The following is a 20,493-nucleotide window of genomic DNA, read 5'->3' as shown; positions in this document are numbered from 1 at the left end:
TGTGTATGTGTATGTGTATGTGTATGTGTATGTGTATGTGTATGTGTATGTGTGTATGTGTATGTGTATGTGTGTATGTGTGTGTGTGTGTGTGTGTGTGTGTGTGCGCGCGCGTGCATGCGTGTTCCTCTCACACAGCACACAAAAGTTTGGTAGCAGTTTCTTAATCTAAACTGGCTTTGAATTAAAGTCTAATACACACGCCTGTAACTACCAACATTAATGTAGATGATGCAAGCAATGCTTGGAAAGCTCTATGTGTAAGTATGTATGTACAGTATTTATGTATGTATGTATGTATGTATGTATGTATGTATGTACAGTAAGTATGTAGTTATGTATGTATGTCAAAGCTGTGGATCTAGTCTAAACTTACAATTAGGATGCATGAGATACCACAAGGAAGACCTGGGACTTATTTCTTGTCTCTACTAAGTTAAAAGCAGGAAGATCAGGCAGGGGAGGGACTTCATGAGAGGAAAATATAAATTCTAGATATTAGAGGCAAAAGAGAGAGAGAGAGAAAAAGAGATGGAAAGAGCAAAAGAAAGAGAACAGAGTATCTTCCGATATTCAAACCACCCCTTGTTATCTTTGGTCCCCAGGGACCGCTTGACTGCTTGCTACGTTTCCCCTGCCGTCCATGCCGTTTGGGATACTTGTGGGCTGGCTGCCTGGCTGGCTGGCATGCTTTTGTCTCAGGCATGCACGGAGCTGGGGAGGGGGTGGCTTACATCAGACTTAGCCCAACTCTTCCCACACCACCCACACCCCTAAAAGAACACCCCCCCCCCCCCTCTCTCTCTCTCTCATGCACTCAGAAACAGACACATAAGCAGCGCAGACACGCATACACAGGCACGTGCACAGATAGACATCAAAGGGGCATGAGCCCCTGTCCTTTTATCCATCTGTAAAAAGTGCCCTCTCCAGACCATGAATGCAGTTTTTACTATGGTGAAAGAAATGTAAATGCCATCTTTCAGGCAGCATTCAAGAGAATTGCCAAACTCTCCTGAACTTGAATGCAGCATCTTATGTTGAAAGAATTGCCCTCTCTGTGTAGAAATTGCCACATCTTGATTATGCTTAGTTCAGTGTGGTATCAAGTACTGAAAATAGCCGACCTCCAAGCTCAGCGCGACGCGTTGTGAGCTTGGAGGTCTGATATTTTGAATATTTCCCACCAAAAGGCCCTTTTTAGAAATATCAGTCCCTGCCCATCTGAATGAAAAATGGGAGCCTCCGCACACTCAAAACTGTGCAAAATCAAGTACTTTATTTTCAGTTTAGGCAAAGTGCAAGCTTTTGGTCATAGACCTTCTTCAGGCATCTGCCTCTGTAACATTCTCTGCACGTCCCTACGCATACATAAGCACGTAGATGCACCCCACATACCCCCACCCCCTTTATGTCTGTTGTGAGCCACCCCCCTCTGAGAGGTCCCAATGGCAGCTGTGGCATCTGCTTGCTCCCCCCCTCGTTACACCCCCAAACTCCCTCGCTCTCTCTGTTAAACAGAGCCTGCCAGCTCCAGCCCACTACCGGATCTAACGTTGGCAACACTTTTCGGAGGGAAGGGGGGGGGGGGGGGGGTGGCAAAGCCATGTGGAGCCGCTGATCACTTCCCACAACATAACACGTTGTACACTCATAGTGATATCTGCACACGCACTCCTTCTGGGGTCTGTAAGACACATCTGTCTGACAGAACATGGGAAATACAGACAGAGAGTGAACAAGGGGGAGAAACAGAGAGGAAGGAGAGAAGAGCAAAATACTGAGAAAAAATTAGGAGATGGGACCTGAAAGCATATTAATAGCATTGTATCTTTGAAACCAAGTTGAAACCAGCTCAACCTTTTGTAGCTGTTGTAGTTTTTGTAGCAGCTACAAACATTGGATGTATCGTCATGTCGCTTCCATTGAAAAAGAATGGTGAATCTTTGTATCTGCCAGTGTGAACGCTATTTCTCAGTGGTCCAGCAAAGCCACAGAAAGTCAACCGTTATACAGGGTGTATCAGGAGTGTACGCAGCACACAGTGCATGCTCACTCACTCACTCACTCACTCACTCACACTGCTGCCTTGGAATGCATTCTCAAATACTACTTCAACTTCCCTTCTGTTCGAGTACGCAGCTCTCAAAACAATGCAAAAAGGAAGGCAACAAGCCTTCAGCTGTAACACACTGTCCAGTCGCCCCGACCACCTTCTCTCTAGAAGCAACCACACATGCATGCACGCGCACACGCACACACACACACACACACACACACACACACACACACACACACACACACACACACACACACACACACACACACAAAATGAATGCACACACACAATGAGAACACGTACAGCAAGGGCTTACCTCTTTTGGTAGTAAATGTATTGAGCCTTTCAGCAGTCCATTCCCCAGCACTTTCTCTCAAAACTAGGTTGGCCAGCTGCTGCAGCTGAGGAAGAAGCAACAGGCGAGGGAGAGAGAGGGAGAGAGGGGGGAAATAGAGAGAGGGAGAGAGGGGGAGAGAGATATTGAGAAAGCGAAAAAAGATAAAGGGAAAAGAGAAAAAGAGAGAGAAAAGGGGAAAGCACAGAAAGAGAAAAAGAAGAGGAGAGCAAGGTAGATTGACTGACTGACTGAGTGACAGAGTGACAGAGTGACCGAGATACAGCTAGCTAGCGACTGACTCCCAGTGACTGGTGGCCAACAAGGAGGTTTGCTAGAAGCTCACAGCTGCTGAGTAACAAACTCAACTCATACTGCCTCCCCAGCCTGACGTCAGCATGGTCACATGACCACGCTCTGGTGTGGTGGGGAAATGAAAGGGGAGGGAACACACACACACAGACAAGAGTCACATAGAGAGAGAGAGAGAGAGAAGAGAGAGAGAGAGAGAGAGAGAGAGAGAGAGAGAGAGAGAGAGAGAGAGAGAGAGAGAGAGAGAGAGAAGCCCATGTTACCATGGTAACAAGCACACTGTGCTGAAATGATTTCAATAGGTCATTTGACATACACACACACACAGACCATGCTACTTATACTGTTGTACCATACAGAAAGCTGGTAAAAGACTAGTTCAGAGTTGCGCGCTCACACATCTAGAAAAGGGGAGAGAAAGAAAGAGAGAGAAACCGAGACAGAAAGGGAGAAGAGTGATGTATTCCCAGTTGTCAGAAATACATCTCGTCAAATAGGAATGCACTTGTGACATACTCCACATAAATAAGCCCCTTTTCGACTGCAGCTTTAGCACCACCCCACACCACACTACACCACACCACACCACACCACACCACACCACATAAAAATATCTACATTTTCCATTACACAAAAGTAGTCCTATCGGTAAGAAACACATTGATCCTTTTAACTGTGATTATAATACAATATAAATTTGTATTACAACCATCCTACATTATAATACACTATAATGGATTATAACTGTGATTATAACACACTATAAAGTATTGATGTATTACTATGATAATTATAATACACTATAATAGATTATAACAGTGGTTATAACATAATAGAATCTATTATCATGTATTACAACTATATCCTGGTGGTCTAAATGAAAAGTCAGTGAAGTCATTATGAAGTGTTTGGCCCTGTTTGGCCTAGCTCAGACCTACTCTAGATTGGATACTTTTTGAGCGGTGGTCACACCGTCTCCATAGCGTGGCCGTGTGTGTAGGTATGTATGTTTGTTTGTTTGTTTGTTTGTTTGTATGTATGTATGTATGTGGGTGGGTCTGTATGTAGCCTCAAGTGGTGTAGTACCTTTTATGACCACATATGTTAAGGGAGGGGCGCTGTTTTCAGGCCAGGCCAGGCCAGGCACACACACACACGCACACACACACACACACACACACACACACACACACACACACACACACACACACACACAGGGGGGGGGGGGGGGGGCGGGGGGAGATAAACCACCGCTCAGTTCACACGGGTGTGATTTTAGTACCACGTTTAGTACTACTTTCACACCACTCTACCCAGGTCCTTGTAGTGGAAAACCTGGCACAAGTGGGCAGTGTGGTGTGGAGTGGTGTGGTGTGGTGTGGTGTGGTGTGGTGTGGTGTGGTGTTGGGCCAGTGGAAAAGGGGCTTAAAGGCTTTTAAGGGATATTCCACTTTCAACAGGGAAACAGCTTATGTGCCTCTCTCCCCATACACACCCATTGTAACTTCAAACTTCATTTTAACCACTAGAAGCTGGGCCGCCCTTTGGGCGGCCCAGCGTCTAGTCGGCGACCTGGCCAACTCGGAACAACGTAAATAGGGAATGAATGCCCCGCCCTTTAATGCAAACCCCATTATACCTGTTGTCATAGGACCCGTTTTGACCATCTGTTTGCCTGTGTCCATTTATGCCCATATATGGAGATATCTGTTATCTGTCTGTCTGTCAGCGTCCATTTTATGTCCATATATGGAGATCACTGCAGATATAGTTCTGGGTCCATTTTATGCCCATATATGCCCATATATGGAGATATCTGTCTATTTGCGTCCATTTCACGCCCATATATGGAGATCTCTGAATCTGTCTGTCTGTGTCCCTTTATGCCCGTATATGGAGATCTTTGTGATTCTGCGTAAATTTTATGCCCATATATGCCATTTGCGTCCATTTTATGCCCATTTATGGAGATCTCTGTATCCGTCTGTCTGTGTGTCTGTCTGTGTCCCTTTATGCCGTATGAGATCTCTGAATCTGTCTGTCTGTGTCCCTTTATCCATTTTATGCCCATATATGGGGGCATTCATTTTATGCCCATATATGGAGAACGCGCGTGCCCGTGGGACGAACGGTTCTCATATGGGGGCATTCATTTTATGCCCATATATGGAGAACGCGCGTGCCCGTGGGACGAACGGTTCTCGAGATACGCGGATTACCTACATACATACACACTCACAGAGATTTTTTGTTGACTCATGTGGCGTACGTCTGCCCATATATGCCCATATATGGAGATATCTGTCTATTTGCGTCCATTTCACGCCCATATATGGAGATCTCTGAATCTGTCTGTCTGTGTCCCTTTATCCATTTTATGCCCATATATGGGGGCATTCATTTTATGCCCATATATGGAGAACGCGCGTGCCCGTGGGACGGAACGCGCGTGCCCGTGGGACGAGCGGTTCTCGGAGATCTCTGAATCTGTCTGTCTGTGTCCCTTTATCCATTTTATGCCCATATATGGGGGCATTCATTTTATGCCCATATATGGAGAACGCGCGTGCCCGTGGGACGGAACGCGCGTGCCCGTGGGACGAACGGTTCTCATATGGGGGCATTCATTTTATGCCCATATGGAGAACGCGCGTGCCCGTGGGATGAACGGTTCTCGAGATACGTGGATTACCTACATACATACACACTCACAGAGATTTTTTGTTGACTCATGTGGCGTACGTGATGTCAGAGCCTTTTATGAAGTGATGTCACAATGAGTCAGAGCTTTCGCCGATTTCCTCAGAAACAGCCTGATGTCAACAATCAACCCCGCATAAGGAGATTCCGAACGTTTCGCGCCGGTTTGGGAAAACCGCGCGTCGGGTCGGGTCGAGACCCGGCACTGCACTCCGTGCCGTGGCCATATATGGGGGCATTCATTTTATGCCCATATATGGAGAACGCGCGTGCCCGTGGGACGGAACGCGCGTGCCCGTGGGACGAACGGTTCTCGGAGATCTCTGAATCTGTCTGTCTGTGTCCCTTTATCCATTTTATGCCCATATATGGGGGCATTCATTTTATGCCCATATATGGAGAACGCGCGTGCCCGTGGGACGGAACGCGCGTGCCCGTGGGACGAACGGTTCTCATATGGGGGCATTCATTTTATGCCCATATGGAGAACGCGCGTGCCCGTGGGACGAACGGTTCTCGAGATACGTGGATTACCTACATACATACACACTCACAGAGATTTTTTGTTGACTCATGTGGCGTACGTGATGTCAGAGCCTTTTATGAAGTGATGTCACAATGAGTCAGAGCTTTCGCCGATTTCCTCAGAAACAGCCTGATGTCAACAATCAACCCCGCATAAGGAGATTCCGAACGTTTCGCGCCGGTTTGGGAAAACCGCGCGTCGGGTCGGGTCGAGACCCGGCACTGCACTCCGTGCCGCGGCGGGGAACGCGCGTGCCGAATCTGAAGCCGGTGGGACGAACGGTTCTCGAGATACGCGGATTACAAACACACACACACGCAGAGACTTCTCGCATTTATAGATAGATGATAGATTCATTAAAAACACCCATTATTTTTTCTGGTGACTTATACTACCCTCCTAATACGTGAGCAGCCGTGGTTTTTCAATAACCCTTTTCATTTATTTTTAATAATTCTTTGGGAAAATGGAAAAAATTAAATACAAAAAATAATTATTAAAAATGAATGAAAAAACACTGCTCACGTATTAGGAGGTTATTATGAGTCACCAGAAAAAATAATGGGTGTTTTTAATGAATCTATCATGGATATGTTTGAAGTTACAATGGGTGTGTATGGGGAGAGGCCCTGGGCCTGGAGGGCCTGGTAACATTTACATCAAATATCTAAATATTGAATCAAGCAAATTAAAAACTGTTTAGGGTGTTCATAAAAGCCTGATTAGACGATAAAATTACCAAACGTTTTTTTGAAAGTGAAATATCCCATAAACCATAAATAAGCATGTGCTTCTCTTTACATTGGGTTTGTTTTCACTACCATTCATGACCTTTTACAGAGAAGCTCAATTCAACACAGGCAGCTGGTTACTTAAACCCTGAGAATTGTAGTCTAAATTTTAGGGACATTCCACAGTGTGGAATGGAGATTATTTTCAATGGGGCCTAATGAGCAATTCAACACATCTATACTATAATTTTGCGGGTCAGTCAGTAGGAGGTCAGTCACTCAGTCAGTCAGTAAATGCTTTTCCACTACAAACCACCCACCAACAGGGGGTGGTGACGTGCGGACTGAAGTCTAACACACACCAATCTCACAGTTAGGAATGTTGCAGTGTCTCTCTCTCTCTCTCTCTCTCTCTCTCTCTCTCTCTCTCTCTCTCTCTCTCTCTCATATATGTGGTTTGCCTGCATGCACGGGTCACTAATGCACCGGGTGCATTTGATGTGTGTCTTATCTTCCGACGGGTATGGCAAGCGCATACATCCCCATACTTCTATTCACCTAATTTAGCTGTTAAATTATTTGTATCCATCAAAAAATATACACTCCTCCATGGGTTGCTCCTTACATTATGATGCTCCCACATATTCTCACACACGCACCAGTTACAGTTAATTTCTCCATAACCCACACTCTGCACATATATTGGAGCACATATCTTCAAACGGGTAAGGTCTAGTTTCTATAAAAGAGCAGTACGAGTGTATGAGATTGGAAGAATACTTGGAAATGTACAATAAGAATGCCGCTCTCCTCATTTGAAATGTGGCAATATGGTGCCGTTTCAGTGCAATTATTTAAATTTCAGTAACAGAGACAGACAACACAATTTACACGATGTCAAGACTTTCAAGTATTTCACTTTATTAAAAACAAATTGAGAGAAATAGAACCGAAAATACGCAAGTGCCGTGAGGTGACTTGTTCCACAATAAAGCTGGGTAGGTAGCGCTGATCACTCATGAGCAAAAATAAATAAAAAAAAAGCCATGGTGCTGCAGTGTTGCTACAGAGCCTTTTCAGGTAGCAGTGGTAAAGTACATGTCAAATGCTTAAATGTTTGAAGCAGAGCATGATTCTGTCATCTCTATACAAAGACTTTGGAGCTGGGACTATCAAATGAAATCATAGGTCAGATTTATACAACTTTGTCATTCTGAGAAAAAGTTTGGTTGAGCAACTAGAAGCTGTGAAAAGCTATTTAAAGACAAATCATTAGACATAAGTACAGTAATAGGCGCACGCCTCAGATTTCTATAAGCAGTATGTTTAAAACACAACATTTGGGTAATGATAATGCTGTGTAGTGTGGGGTCCCAATTTTCTGGGGCAGGGCTCTTAAATCACAATAGAAAAGGGGTTACAATTTTGGGGCCAGCTAACCACACTCTTTATCCCATCCCCCACTTTTCTCAAACTGTGTGGACAACTCTGGTCTTATCAAAAACATGTGAATAACATCTGCTGGCCGGATGAATAGATCAGAGTGGGGCCCAGAGCAGAGCTGGACAGGGTGGGGTGGGGGGCGGTGGGAGCGAGGGCAAGGTCACCCCCACCCTATAGACTACGGTGTGTATGAGTATGCACGGCTTGGCCTGGCATAGGTGGGGGGAAGGGAGACAGAGAGAGTGGGAGAGGCAGAACAGAGAACAAACTAAAGAGAAGGAGATTGAGAGAAAAGAGAAGAGGCAGAGCCAAGACATGACCACTAGAAGAGAAAGCATTGCTGACCAAAAACCCAGTTCATTGAAAGGGATTAGAAAATGACCATAGCTAAAAGAAGACTTACACAACTGCAGAAGAGAGATGAAACGTTAACCAAATTAACCCCAGAATGTTCAACCCTCTTCTGGTGCAAAGTCGCGATTTAGCGTGAAATTGATGTATATATTTATTGGGAGACAATAAAAGCAGACATTCGAAGGAATATGGACAATTTTCTATTTTAAAAATCTGTTAAAAATTGTCTGGCTGAGTCAAATTGCAAGTACCGTAGTCTTGGCAGTGGCCGCAATAACTGAAGCATGTAGTAGGCTGTTCTGACAGATGCACTGGTGTAAAGTAACAAAGTACTTTTACTTAAGTACTGTACACTTTTGAGTTATATGTACTTTACTTGAGTAATTCCAATTTACAATACTTTTACTTCTACTCATCTCAGAACCAAATATTGTACTTTTACTCCACTCCATTTATTTCAAAACTTTAGGCTACTACTTTGTAGATTATTATTACAAAACATACATTAAACACTTCAGCCATATATACATTTTGGCCATTTGAAAATAGCTGATCTACAAGCTCAGAATGTAAGATCTGCTATTTTCAAAAGATTTTATATATCTGATAACTTGAAATGGGACATTCTGCACAATGAGTAGGCCTACTTTTACTTTTGGTACTTTAAGTACATTTTGACACCAATACTTTTAAACTTTTACTTTTACTTACTTAAGAGGCCAGGGACAGCTCAGTGAAGAAATGACAGAGCTGAGATGATGCAAGGAAAAGAAACGAGAGTCTGATTGTCAGATGGGTAGATGGGTAAATTATTTAGACTAAAAGCCTGAGCCCTGGGATTAGCTGCCACTGTATGGGAGGTGGCTGCTTGCCTGTTTGTGTGTGTGTGTGTGTGTGTGTGTGTGTGTGTGTGTGTGTGTGTGTGTGTGTGTGTGTGTGTGTGTGTGTGTGTGTGTGTGTGTGTGTGTGTGTGTGTGTAAGGATGTTTGTGTGTGTTCTAGGATGTAGGAGGAGGTACAACAGCCACTGGAGGGAATTCCTTCCTTCAGAGGACTCAGGAAGCAACAGCGTGGACTTGGATTGTCAAACAAAAGTAGAAAAAAGAAAAGAAAAAAAAACTGTGGAAGTGAAAACAAGTTCCCTTTCCAAAGGAAATATATTTCAGAAGTTATCCCTTTGAAAGGGAAACGATGTGCAGGCATTCATATTTTGAAGGTAAATATTGAACTTACTGCAACATTAATAGTTTTATACTCAAGAAAAGAGCCAGAAGTGTCAAAACAGCAACAAACTGTATATTATCTAACTGTATGCATGCACACATATCCAGAGAGTATACTACACAAAGCAGCAGCTGAAATTAATGTTCCTTCTGAGTTTTAGAGAATTAAGACCAACACACAGTAAAATAGCTTAGATTGTCTTATGTCAGTGTAACTGTAATACTTTCTACAGGACAACTTGCACACATGTTGTGTTTCACATACTTGCAATAATGCTGAACTATTATTCATTCTAAATGTTATTTAAATACTTAATATGCAGTGATTATTATTATATTCAGCAACAACCCACCCCTCTTAGCATAATATAACTACTGTAAAAGAGACAGACAAAGAGAGAAAGAGACACAAAGAGACAGAGTGAAATGTGACAGCGAGATGAGAAAATTCCCAAATTCAACCACCACAGGTCTACATGCAGAAATGTCCTCCCGACCACTGCACTGTAAAATTATGAGTGTTAGTAGCTGAGAGTGTAACTAGAAGCAGTGCTCTTCCAAGCACAGATCTCCACATTTTTCCAGTGCTCCTCTTTAAGTTATATTGTATAACTGAGATTAATGCATATACGGTAGCTATATTTTCGTTCATACCCCTTATCCCTAAACTTCGTTGCCCTTTTTTACGATTTTGAAAAACATTTCAAAATACTTAAAATAGCCGATCTACATTGAGACCTTGTGAGCTTTTAGATCAGCTATTTGAAATATTCCAAAATGTTTTTCAATATAGTAAAACTGAAAAAACGTTTAGGGATAAGGGGTAAGGCATGGACGAAAATAGAGCACATAGACTAAAATACCTGCCAACAAAAACAAACAGTGGATCCGCCTAACCCCCTCAAAAGGATAACTTATAATTGAGGTGAAAGTACAGTCTGTGATAGTACACAGTACTATCACAGACTGTACTTGCACCTCCTCGTGGATCTTAATTATAACATGGTAATGTACCACCTGTTAGTGGAAAAGACAGCCAACTACATAATTTGTGTATGTATTACTGAGTCATGTGCTGTGTGTGTGTGAGTTGAGCAGAATGCGAATAAATCACAGTTAGAGGGAGGACGAGTAGAATGCACCACCAGGAGAGAAGAAGGGGAGAGATGGATGGAGGCTACCTGGCACAGATTCACATGTACATACACAGAGAAATGCTCATACATACAGTACAGTCAGTGTTGAATAGTCCCGGGGGCGCGCTCCCCCACCGCCCCATATCTTTTCTGAGCAGGGGTCAAGCCTCTCACGCAAACGGACACGCACTGATGCCAGAACCCCCCAAGTTCACACCTCAACAACGCTTTAGTGTCATAACAGGGTGTTTTAACAAAGAAACAAGCCTGTATGCATATCAATAGACCTGTATAGTAGGTGTTAAGCGACGCCAGCCCGATGTCATGAAAACCGTGCACCCCCAAACATTGAATCAGCACTGCAACACTGCATACAGTATACAGTACATGCATGTTTATTGCGTACTGTATTGTATACATATACTGTCTGGCACTCTTGTATTGAACCAAGCAAGAGACAGTGACAGAATGGGAGAGTTAGTAACTTGATATTCTGAGGGAGCACAATGGCATTGATATTGAGCTAGCTGTATGCTGACGTCAGGGGTGGATGAACGTTTTTTTTTTTTGTGGAAGTGATGAATGTCATATTTTGTCTGAAGCATTTCTGGCAAATGGTACGTTGACACATTTTGGCAGCAGAAAATTTGAAAATAAAAGTTGACGTGTGAAAACAAGAGTGAGTCACTTCTTTCTCAGTAATAATAACAGCTAAAAAGTCAAAGCCATGGCGTACCATGGTTGCAATCACATAAGTCCCCAGCCTTACAGTAAATACCAACCCCCACCTAAAGCAACAATAAACATGTGTATATACAGTACACTGTCATTTATGTGTTCTCAGGGATTAGGGTAACCACAATTGTAACCCACAATAACTCAGATCAAATAACTGCCACAACACCGAATCGTATTATTCATCTTTTATTATTAATCTTTCATCTTATTCAGCTTGTTCCCCTCAACGGTAGGGAGCAGGTGCAAAAACAAGTTAGTGGTACAAACTGGTGATGTCACGTTTGATCTGTCTCTGCTCTCCAGCCACATATCTTTCTCTCTTTTTCTTTGTTTCTCATTTCTAACTACTTTTCAGTCAAACTCAGACTTTCGCTCCGTTGTTCTCAATCACCTGAGTCTCCTTTCTTTTCAGATTCAGATACTTTCACATTCCTTGCCACCTCAGCTTGTTCCCCTCATGTGGTTTCCCCGCCCATCCCCACACCTGCTGCTTGCTTTTTCCCCTCATTTATTCCCCCATAACTCTTCCCCCATACCTGCCTCCTCGCTCGAAGACACAGGGCCATGGTGGTGCAATGAACGACACAAGTGCTTTGATTGAGGTACTAATACTAATACAGAAAAGGAGGACGCAAGGATGTGCCTCATGCGTTGACTCTTTTTCTTTTTTCTGGGGGGGTTTGTCTTTAACTCATACAGTGCCTATCCCGAACTAGTTCGGGATATTCGGGATCAAAAACAATTTTTTATTTGCTATTTTACTTACCCCGAGCTGCTTGGAGCAACGTGGGTGGTCCCGGCTCGCCCAGCGCTCACCAACGAGAGACGCTAGATGCTCCGACGATTTATTCCATTGAAAATGGTTTAAAATAAAGTTTAGACCCCCCCCAATGTTCACCCAATGTTCATTGTAGGCGGCGCGACGTATTCCAGGGTGCCTATCCCGAACTAGTCCGGGATATTTAATGAAATGGAATAAAATGATAAGAGGCCTTCTGAAGCCTGGCCTGATTTTTCTAGCTACTAGCCGAAAGCTAGCAACGTCCCGGCCGGACGTTATTTGCGAACGAAATCGCCAATCTCCGCCTAATCCAATGAAAGACCACATCTTTGAAGGCTTATATCTCTGGATTGTGTCTTTAGGGAAGCGGCGCAAGGTTTATTTACGGCGAAATCGCCCAAAAATGATCTTTTAGATGACAAAATGGGAATAGCCATTCTGTTAGCATTATCATCCGGGACATTTCCATGACGTGCATGAACGTGAGCACGTGAGGTCCTGGAAGGTGAGGTCCTGGAAGCTAAAGCGCTCGCCTATGAGAGATGCGCTGGCATTCTATGGCCCCTAGAGGGCGCTGGCACTCAATGAGTTAATGATAGTACAGTAGGTCGACATAAAACATGGAGAGAGAGATGGGGAGTGACATGTAGCAAAGGCCGTCGGGATCTGGACTCGAACCCGCAGCGGGCGCCCCCTCATGAGTTGACTCAGACATAAAAAGCTAGATGCCTCATAGGCCAGTGGGGGGCCGCAGGTCAAATCATACTTGGGTAATGTGGTATCATTGCACCCCTATCCATTGGTGAATTGTCTGAAGAATGTCACATTAATGTATGATCCAAACCTTCTGACTGATTCCACAACTTCCAAAGCTGTCCAGTACTGTAACTGTATACGGTAGTTAGCTAGACAAATGTGGCTATAATCTCTCTCCAATCCAATCTCCGACCAATACGTATCTCTTCAGAATCCAATTTTCCTGTATAGCTGCATTTTATTTGGGAAATGTCTCTGTGTGAAGATGAGGAAATGGGGATAATGGAAAGGTGTGTTATACAATCTATCTGACAGGTGTCTTAACATCCTCGATGATTCAGAAGCTATAAACAGAACCCAAGGTCTGATGACCAATCTCCCCCTATTATTCTTAACGGCAGCCAGCAGGTCCGATACAGAGAGAGGATTAACCATGGTCCACAATCTGGGCCTGCCTTATCAGAAAGCAGCAGATTGATACAGGCACAAAAAAAGACTTGTCACCTCCTCCTTTATGAGTCATTCTCTCCTCTATATTGCTTCCACACAAATGTGTGTGTGTGTGTGTGTGTGTGTGTGTGTGTGTGTGTGTGTGTGTGTGTGTGTGTGTGTGTGTGTGTGTTGTACGTACATACGCACGCACACACACACACACACACACACACACACACACACACACACACACACACACACACACACACACACACACACACACACACACACACACACACACACACACACACACACACACACACACACACACACACACACACACACACACACACACACACACACACACACACACACGCCTGCTGTCTGCTTTGCATGAGTAATGTACAGTACATACAGGAATAGAAGTGTTGTCACGGCAAATTGATGACGGCCTATTGCCATGGTGGGTAATAATATGGATACATAGATGCAGACTGGACAAGTGGAATATGGACCGCAGGGGAGCCAGACATTGCACTTTTATTTTTAACTATTACATATGTCCTGTGAGTCAGGCACTTCACAACTTGTGGCGAAATTACTGTCACTGATTACTCTGGCACCCAGCAGGTGCTCTAAGACAAGTAGCCAGACTAATTTAAGTAGTGGATTGAAAAGCTGAGTTTGATGTTACATGTGTTTAGTAAGGCTACAACTGGAGGATCTTAGCTATGAAAATGTTCTCGCATACTGAATCTTGTGCAAAGCCTCGTTATGGTGGTGTTTGTGTGGCGGAGAGAGTCGCAGCCCCAGCCTGAAGCCTCAAAAGTCTAGTATCTGCCCTCATTCCATAGGGATATCCCTTTCGAGTAATGGTTAAGATATTGGACTTTCACGCGGGAGACCCGGGTTCGAAGCCGGGTGGGGAGGTTCGGATCACCTCCGTTGCATTGGTGCCGTGACCTGGATCCGGGCTTCCCTGTAGGAGGAGGTCAAAGGGGGGTGAGTGTGGCGGAGAGAGTCGCAGCCCCAGCCTGAAGCCTCAAAAGTCTAGTATCTGCCCTCATTCCATAGGGATATCCCTTTGGAGTAATGGTTAAGATATTGGACTTTCACGCGGGAGACCCGGGTTCGAAGCCGGGTGGGGAGGTTCGGATCACCTCCGTTACATTTGTATTTGTAAACGGTGGATAAAACAATGCACGGTGGAAAGTATGATGTAACAGTTTCACTTCCATCTCAAAAGGGTCATCTTCAAATATTTACCGAATCTTGAGACTAAAGACACGTCAGCTCTGACACATAAGATCTCTATTCAACGTCCTTGACAAATGGAAACGTTATGATTAAGACCTGAGGCCTATTCTACAAATACCTTCTAGATCAGTAGGCCTAGTTCTCACACTTTCAAGATTTACATTTTTTTTAGCAGATGTACAAGCTCGTAGTGCGGCATTTAGTGACACACTGTGAGCTTGTATATGTTTTTTAAGTTGTATTTGTTGGGCTTTTTATGCCTGTATTGATAGTGAAGTGAAGTTAAGACAGGAAATGGGGCTGAGAGAGGGAAGTGACGCGCAGCAAAGGCCATCGGCATCGGGACTCGAACCCGCAACGTGCTGTCAGGCTACATTGGAGCCTATGTGCCCGGAATGCTAGGCCAGCAGTCCGGGCCTGTGAGCTTGTAGCGTATATCTGCTATTTTTGAATAGCCAACGTTTAAAATCTAAAATGAAGCAGATGCTTTCCCGGTTTCAATATGTTAAAGACGAGGCTTGTAATGATGTAATCACACTAGGGGTGTCTTCTAAAAATCGACGAATCGACGCGTCGTTTTAAGCCCCGGGAATCGACGCCAATTGTTTGAGTCGAAGCGAAAATATATATTTTTTTATATCACCAGTTATAGCCTACTACTGCCAGTACTGCGGTGCACTGCTGGACTGGTGTGGTGTCATGTACTTCCAATGAGAAGCAGCAATTGGCGAACAGTTATTTATTGTCTCAAACCAGCGTCGGGTTGAAAGTGAGACGGAACGGCCAGAACGGTTCAGAACCGCCGCTTCGTTAAAACATTCAGAGCCGGGACAGTGTTCCGTTAAGAGGAGGAAGCACGCTGTCAAAATCCCATATTAAATAACCTGCCACAGCACAAACGCGCGTCCACGAAGTAGTAAACAATCTTCTGAAGTCAAATTAACATACACAAGTGTAGGCTACAAGTTACATTTTCTAATTAAAGTGCTTCTGAATTGTTCCAGTGTTGTAATCCATGATGAATGATTGTGTTTCGCTGTGTTTGCGTCCATGACATACATGTCCACACTCCTGGCTCAAGCGGGAGCTGTGCCTCCACCTTTTTATGATCAGTTTCTGAAAGGAATCCGTTCTCGACACTGACTCATTACTCTGTCAGTGCTCTGTGTCCCGCGACTGCGGACTGGATCCCATCGTTCATTTAAAAGAGCCGTTCAAGAGAGCGGAATCGTTCGCGAATGTCTCATCTCTACTGCACGCTGCAGACAGTGCAGAGAGACGGGGCAGAGTTGAAACAGCGGAGATGTTTTATTTGTTTTAACGGTGTGTTATAACTCTATGATTGTACACTGCTATGCAGATAACATTTGTGCTCGCGCACCGATATCACCGAAAACACTGTGTATTCAATTCATCTCTTAATGTATTATTCTATTATGTTGACGTGGTTTAAAGCAACACTTTTTTTTTCTTTTTTTTTTTACACAAAGTAGACTATAAAACGATTCGTCGACGCGTCGGATTAACCCCCGCGACTCGAATCGACTTCATAAATCCTGTGTCGAAGACAGCCCTAAATCACACATGCAGTTGTACAGTGGGGCGGCATAGCTCAGGGGTAGAGAAACTGACATTAGAGCACAAAGGGTTCCCGAAGGGTTCCCAGTTCGAATCCGGGCTCCCCCTGAATTAATGTTGAAGAGTCCTTGAGCAAGACTCTGAACCCCTAGTTGCTCCCGGTGAGCAGGTTGGTGCCTTGCATGGTTTCCTCCTCCATCGGTGTGTGAATGGGTGAATGTAATGTACAATCTATGTAAAGCGCCTTGGATAAAAGCGCTATATAAATGCACCATTTACCATTTACAGTAAAATAATAAACAATGATAATGCAATACAGACAATATAATGCAAAAGAATAGTATTATCTAATAACACATTAGGAATTCTGATATGCGTGTCTGCACGCCTGTAGTATCTCGAGAACTGTTCAACTGGCTGCCTTAAACTCGGTGTGTGTGTGTCACTGAGGAACCAAGTGAGTACAGTGCTCGGCGTTGGATCAGTCGGATAGGCGGTTGACCAGAACCGCCTATCTGGTCCGATATGTCCATATAATTGGGCATGCCTAGTTGGCCATATATGGCCATAAAAGGGACACAAACAGACAGATAAAGTAATATCCTGCTAATGACCATTTCAAAACCTCACTGATTGGAGTTCCATGGATGTTAAACACAATGAACAGGAGCTTGACCAGATGAGCTGATGTCATGTAAAGAGTTCAAAGACTCCACTGCAAGACCGTAACATACACGAGTGTGTGGGTGGGGGGAATACCATTCTGTATTATGTACTGTAGAGGGCCTCTTGACTGGAAAAGCTGCAGCTGTCTCTCAGCCAGAGAGCCCGGCGGGCCTGTGTGTGTGTGTGTGAGTGAGAGAAATTAAAGGGAGCATGTGCATATGAAGTGGTGTAGATTCTTTAGACATCCATATCCACTAATTGCCAAGCTGCACACACACACACGCACGCACGCACGCACGCACGCACGCACGTGTGAGCAGCATCCTGTGTTTGGTGGATCTGGGGGCCTGGGAACTGGGTGATAACTACACAGAGCTTTCCCCAGCTCAGAGTCATGGGAAACCACACTGAGCGACAGCGACAACACGTGCATAGTGTACACACACAGCTTAACTGTTCAACATTTACATCAGTGGTTCTCTATCTGTGGGTCAAGACCCACTGGTGGGCCCCCTCAAAAAACACTAAGATTTGAATGACAATATAACATTAAAAAGATAAAGTAAATAACTTGAAGCAGCGGTTTTCAACCTTTTTACGCCAAGTACCTCCTCAGAAAATATGTCTCTCCAAGTACCACCATAATAACTGATGTTAAAATACAGGTAGACCCACCCCATCTTATTTAGCTACCGGTATGTACAGTTAACACAGGAGGCCAATTTATTACTTCAATTCATGGAGATTGTTTTAGTTTTTGTTGCATTTTTATAAGCCAATAATTTGATGACTGAGTCATCGGACAGATTTAGCTACTACATTTGTGAACTTTCTGATTAATCCGTTCTCAAATCCTCTATTAATGGTTGGGTGTGACCTCATGCTCAGCACGGCTGGAGAGCCTTTTTCAACCAATTGCTTGGTCAGAAGAACTACCTGCATCAGAAAGCTGTTTCCAAAGACATGGCATATAGTGTAGTAGCCTTGAAATTATAAATTAGTTTATAGTTTATCCTGCATTTTTCCACTCTTCACTATCCACTTGACTTCTTGATACCATTGGACCACCGGGGATTTCGGCATAGTGTGTCATTGAGATTGCTGCTTACTGGCAGCTGTAACAATTGCGGTGCTGTGTCAAACTTCTAAACCAATTAATGTCACTGCCGATAAACATAAACACTACCGCCCTCAAACTAGAGGCCATAAATAATTAATCTAGTATACACAACAGGTTGGGACTTGGGACAACCAGGTTTATTTACAATATAATAGAAGTATTAGCTCTTCTAGACCTCCCAATGTCTTTAAAGGGCCACTTCACCTCTGGGACAACCCTATCTTATTTTATTCTTGTTTGGGACACGATCAACACAATCCTGAGTTATTTTTTGTGATCAATCTGTTTTTTGAGATATTTTAGTATTTCAGCATGTACTAGTGATGCATTTTGCATCATATGATCATATGATGCAAAATAATAAAATAAGATAGGGTTGTCCCAGAGGTGAAGTGGGCCTTTAATTGTTCATATCAAGTAGTGTTTCTGTTTTTGGAGGGTGAGTCCACAACAAGTTAGTTGTACAAACTGGTGAGCTACCTAGCATCAATACACATACTGTATCTTTGTTATTATATTCATGAAGAAGGAGATCAGCCGGAGAATCGGAGCAGCAGGAGCGGTTTTCCAGTCGCTAAATTGCACTGTCTGTTGTGAAGAAAAAAAGAGTTGAGCCAGAAGGCAAAGCTCTCTGTCTACCGAGCAATCTTCGTTCCTACTCTCACCTATGGTCATGAAGTGTGGGTCATGAATGAAAGTATAAAGTTGTGGGTGCAAGTGGCCGAAATGGGTTTCCTCAGATGGGTGGCTGGTATCTCCCTTAGAGATAGGGTGAGAAGTTCAGTCACCCGAGAGAGACTTGGAGTAGAACCGCTGCTCCTACACTTGGAAACGAGTCAGCTTAGGTGGTTCGGGCATCTAGTACGGATGCCCCCCGAGCGCCTTCCTAGGAGGGTCCTCGATGCACGTCCCGCTGGTAGGAGACCCCGTGGCAGACCAAAGACCAGGTGGAAGGATTACATCTCCAAACTGGCTTGGGAACGCCTTGGTATACTCCCTTAGGGAGTGGAGGAAGTTGCTCGGGATAAGGAAATCTGGAAGTTTCAGTTGGAACTGTTACCCCTGCGACCCGATTCCGGATAAGTGGTTGAAGATGGATGGATGGATGCCGACATAGGGATGTATTCACATTCACATATTTTGTAATATTCAAGTGAAAACCTCCTGGAGGGCTATATTGTCATGCTCATCATGTTTTGAGTTTTAATGTGTTTTTCATGACTGAGCTGCATAATGTCCTTGCAGATTAAAATGTCCCCATTATACCAAGCTCTGCAATTATGAAAGTTATTTCAAATTAAACGAGCCAATGTCTGGTTCTACTTGATTATCTGGCAAAAAGGTAAGTGAGGATGGAAGTGATCTTGTCCAGTTTGAGGCCTACCTGTCCAATCTTCAGCTATTGATATTAAGTTAATGTGTGCAGTAAATTAATCCATACAAATAACAACGTGAGGTTCAGTGGCAAAGAAGTTAACAAGATTAGGTAAATTGGAATGAAGGTTAAAAATGAATCAGTGAATTATACATGTGGGTCATTCACATCACACAGACAGAGCTGTGACAAGCAGTTGTTTAAATTTTCTTTACTCTCGTCCCACTGGCCAGTGGTCACGCCTACTAGCAGTGTACTGCAGTGTACCGCTAGGCTAGCAGGGCCATATATTGTGTACATAGCATGCACTGTAATGATGGAGTAGCTAGGCAATGAAGGAATCCTTTGTGTATAACAAAATTATTACAGTTCCGCTTTTAAAGAACTCTGAGTTGTAAATTGTTTTTCATGGTTGAACAGCATCATTTCCTTTTCTTCCATTTTTCTCATCATAATCTTTAAAGACCAAGCTACCTAACAAGACTTTTGATAGTAAGTTAATGTGTGCAGTAAATTAATCCATCTATACTATAATTTTGCGAATGTCTGAGTGAGTGAGTGAGTGAGTGAGTGTCTGTCTGTCTGTCTGTCTGTCTGTCTGTCTGTCTGTCTGTCTGTCTGTCTGTCTGTCTGTCTGTCTGTCTGTCTGTCTGTCTGTCTGTCTGTCTGTCTGTCTGTCTGTCTGTCTGTCTGTCTGTCTGTCTGTCTGTCTGTCTGTCTGTCTGTCTGTCTGTCTGTCTGTCTGTCTGTCTGTCTGTCTGTCTGTCTGTCTGTCTGTCTGTCTGTCTGTCTGTCTGTCTGTCTGTCTGTCTGTCTGTTTGAAACAGCGTTTCTCCTCAGTGGCTGGAGCAATTGATCTGAAATCGCATCACCATTAGCATATGAACACACCTAACATAACTGTGAAGCCCGTTTGTCACTTTCACAAATCATATGCTGTATATTAGCATTTTTATGGTGTATCTACTATCTA

At 43.8% G+C, this 20,493-nt stretch overlaps 1 protein-coding gene across 9 annotated transcripts in view; it reads right to left on the bottom strand.

Moving 5' to 3' along the window:
• ncalda (neurocalcin delta a) overlaps positions 1 to 20,493 on the bottom strand; it is a 119,543-nt gene that overhangs the window by 65,166 nt on the left and 33,884 nt on the right. For 4 of the 9 annotated variants that reach the window (XM_080738087.1, XM_080738090.1, XM_080738091.1 and 1 more), the window contains one exon: positions 2,376 to 2,460. The exons of 3 other annotated variants lie outside the window; for them this stretch is intronic. The gene's annotated coding sequence lies outside the window, so the exon portion shown is untranslated. Of the gene's footprint in view, positions 1 to 2,375; positions 2,696 to 20,493 lie in introns of those variants that run through there. 2 more of the 9 variants (XM_080738088.1, XM_080738093.1) reach the window with 2 other exon arrangements.

Source organism: Nannobrachium achirus, assembly GCF_963921795.1.
Source record: "Nannobrachium achirus genome assembly, chromosome: 2".
Lineage (NCBI taxonomy): Eukaryota > Metazoa > Chordata > Actinopteri > Myctophiformes > Myctophidae > Nannobrachium > Nannobrachium achirus.
Note: the sequence above shows the minus strand (reverse complement) of the source record. Positions and strands in the feature narration are given on the sequence as shown.